This window comes from Sinocyclocheilus rhinocerous, unplaced genomic scaffold (assembly GCF_001515625.1).
Source record: "Sinocyclocheilus rhinocerous isolate Xijiao unplaced genomic scaffold, SAMN03320098_v1.1 scaffold4792, whole genome shotgun sequence".
In the NCBI taxonomy this organism is placed as follows: domain Eukaryota; kingdom Metazoa; phylum Chordata; class Actinopteri; order Cypriniformes; family Cyprinidae; genus Sinocyclocheilus; species Sinocyclocheilus rhinocerous.
This window is the reverse complement of record NW_015643559.1, coordinates 90,670-94,425: the sequence shown is the minus strand read 5'-3', so window position 1 is coordinate 94,425 and position 3,756 is coordinate 90,670. Positions and strand designations below refer to the sequence as shown.

The 3,756-nt window shown below is 39.0% G+C and overlaps 1 protein-coding gene across 1 annotated transcript in view; it reads right to left on the bottom strand.

The window, feature by feature from the left end:
* LOC107757336 (A disintegrin and metalloproteinase with thrombospondin motifs 16-like) overlaps positions 1 to 3,756 on the bottom strand; it is a 68,225-nt gene that overhangs the window by 14,734 nt on the left and 49,735 nt on the right. The gene's annotated exons all lie outside the window — the stretch shown is intronic.

Here is a 3,756-nt window from a genome sequence, read left to right as displayed (position 1 = left end):
AGGAAAACTCAAGATCTTCGCAATTTAACATCACAAAGGGCTTTAGATTACACTGACCAAATTTGGTGTTGATCTGTTTAAATCTCTAGGAGGAGTTTGTTTAAATACAATGCCTGAAAATGGCAAAAACGACACAAAACTTGCCGAGAAAATTCAAAATAACAGACTTCGGACCTTCGGACTTCGTACCGTGGGAATTTTTTGTAGGTATTGGTGTGTTATATGTGGCTAACGAACTTCGTACATGTATGTGAAACATAGCTCGAGTGGCACTTTGTTGAATTTTATAGGTGGCGCTATTGAGGCATTTTGCCACTCCCACTTCTGAAACCCATATCAGACGTACATTTTCACCACTTCTGGTGTGTGTGCAAAGTTTCATGAGTTTTCGAGCATGTTTAGGCCCTCAAAAATGCGATTCATTTTGGAGAAGAAGAAGAAACTGAGCAATTTCAATAGGGTCCTCGTACCATTGGTGCTCGGGCCCTAAACATATATTATTATGGTAATTATGATTATTATTACTATTGTTAAGAGATGCTCAGGTCTTTAAGTGGATATGGCAAACGGGAGAAGTGCAGTGCAGTGTTTTCCCATCAGTATGAGCAGCTGTGTGTTTAGTGTGTTAATGACGGCACAGATGCAGACGCTTAGCAGGATTATAGTGCGTGATCTGCCTCTTACACTCAAGATATGTGAGAAACGGAGAAACTGAGCAAGAGTAGGAAACGGGGGAGAAAGAGCTGGATCTCACTGCCAAAGAAAACACCGCTACACTTGGGAAACAATCAGCGGAGCATCAGGCAGGTTTACAGGAGCTTCAGACACTTTAATGCTTTAAGAGCAGCTCTCAGAGACACGAGGAGTCTCTCTGTCAGCTGTGAAGACGGCTCTGCGCTGGACCTCAGGGATGCACCAAACCTGCTCTGTGAACTGAGATTCTGGCAGAGCTGATGTGAGCGTCATTCTGTGTCTAGCTTTCCAAGCCATTGGACATTGTTGGTAATTACTCTGCCCTGGAGTCTAGCTGCACTAGGCTTGATAATCAAGACAAAAAAGTGCTCTGCATGACGCTGCCATGGAGACACTTCTAAAACATCTGATGATGGACACGAGAAAACATGAGCAGTGAGGTTTAAAACCACACACACACACACACACACACACACACACACACACACACACACACACACTGAGATCTGCTGCAGTGACACAAGATCAGACAACATCTGTGCCTCGTGTCAAATATCTGCAACCAATCATAACCATGTGGTAACTAGCATGAGAATAAAAAAACACTTTATAATAGCATATAAAAGCATAATAAACTTATGTAATTTAAATGGTTGGTTTGTGGTGTTTAATATGACATGTTTAAATTTGTAAATATTACATTTTTAAAATTTTTAAATTTTTAAATTCATATTAATTAAAGGGGTCATATGATGCGATTTCAAGTTTTTCTTTCTCTTTGGAGTGTTACAAGCTGATTGTGCATAGATAAGATCCCTGAAGTTGCAAAGACTAAAGTCTCAAAACCAAAGAGATATTCTTTATCAAAGTTAAGACTCTGCCACGCCCCCCTAAAACGGCTCGTTCTAACACGCCCCCACATATCTACCTCACTATGTGGAAATATTTGCATAATGCGCCCAAATGTGCACGCAAAGAAAGAAGGCGTGGTTTCAGTAACCGCAGTTAGTGTTGAAGCAGCATGTCAGGGAGATGCTGTGTGTTTCTAGGCGAAAGCAAAAGCACTTTATTTGGCCTTCCGAAAGTAGATGCATTTAGGAATCTTTAAGATTACTTACAACAGAACAGCAATGCATTTTATGGACGACCGTTTCGTGAACCTAGGAGAGGAGGTAATTCTGACTTTGCTATGACAATCTGGCACTTCTGAATCAGCTACTGTTTTGTTATTAGTTTAAGTATTTGCTATTGACTGTTCAAATGCGGAGTTTTGCGCATCATGTATGTGTATGTGTGTGTGTGTGTGTGTGTGTGTCTGTGTGTGTGTGCGCGCGCGCATCTGTGTGAGAGAGAGAGAGAGAGACAGGGTCACATCACAGTGGAGTCAGCTGTCTTAACCGCGGCTTGTGTACTGCATCATTACTGTGTCTGTTCCCCTTTCGGGCTTGAACTGATGGTAAAACTAATGACATTATTTACTGTCTTTACATTTATTTTGAAAGATGAAGCTCACGATTATGGTAAGGGGCGTTACATTTCCGACGAGTGCTTGCGGTGTTCGGCCAATCACAATGCACTGGGTCAGCTGGCCAATCAGAGCAGACTGCGCTTGTCAGAAGGAGGGACTTTGTAGAAAACGAAGCGTTTGAGAGAGGCAGGGCATAGAGGACCTACAATAATGTACAGTATTTGAAAAATAATGTGTTTTTTGAACATTAAAGCATGTCAACATATTCTGTTACACCAAATACACAAAATAATGATCTTTAAAAAAACATCATATGACCCCTTTAAAATCGTGATTTCAAATTATGCTGTGCTTTAATGCATTAAGGAGGGGGCTTTGTAGAAAACGAAGCGTTTGAGAGAGGCGGGGCATGACCGACCTACAATAATGTACAGTATTTGAAACATAATGTGTTTTTTGAACATTAAAGCATGTCAACATATTCTGTTACACCAAATACACCAAATAATGATCTTTAAAAAAGCATCATATGACCCCTTTAAAAAAAATATATATATATATTAAAAAAATTTATATGGTGGCCGAGAGAGCTCAACGTGCTGCAACTTCAGAAAACATATGCAAATAGAAAAAGTACCAGCAAATTAAGAAATACATACATATATATATAAGCTAATGAATCCTATGATCAGGATGTTAAAATAAAAAAATCTCACCTTTCAGAGCAAACATTGATAAACATGTCCCAGCCATGTTCGTCACTTTGTGGTTCCCTTAAACATATTGAAGTGGTCTGTGCCTATTTGCAGCGCGTTTCCTTGTTTGTGTTGTGAGTATTTGCAGCGTGCTTCTGTTTTGCAGTGCGTTTATTTATTTGTTTGTGTTGTGAGCATTTGCAGCTCATGTTGTCAAATCGATGAAGATGTTTTCTTAATTTGCAGGTGTTTTTTCATTTGCAGCGGGTTGAGCTCTCTTGGCCACCGTAGTTAAAGGCATTTGTTGAGTAAAATAACACATGCATGCACAGTATGTGGATTCTAAACAGTTAATAAAATGTATAATGATGATGCTCAATGATGGACACTGTGTGACTATTAGAAGAGTAATAACACATGACTGATTTGAACTGGTCAGCTACTGTATTCAGACTGACACTAGAAGAACTAAGTTGACGCAGTGTTATTTTAGTATCACCGAGATACTAGTTTTTATTTATATTTTGCATTTGTTTTTATTTTAATATGTTTAGTTTTATTTTAATTTTAGATTTTAGTAACAGGTGTGAGTTTTTGCCATTTTATTTGTTTTATTTTTTATTATTTATATTATTTTAAGTTTAAAATTGTGTTTATTTTAAATATATAGTTCAGTCATGAAACTCTAGATGGCGCAGGTGACGGGTTGTTAATGTAACTGATGATATTCAGAGAGCTAAACGGCTCAATCTGATTCTTTCATGCAGCATATGCAGCCAATGAGCTTACTGCCTTGCATTTGTATGGCTGGCTAGCATTCACTAGAGATTCCTGCAGCGCGCTTTCAGAGTTTCTCTGAAACCCTCCACCTTCCCCAGCTCCACCTGGATCTGCTACCTA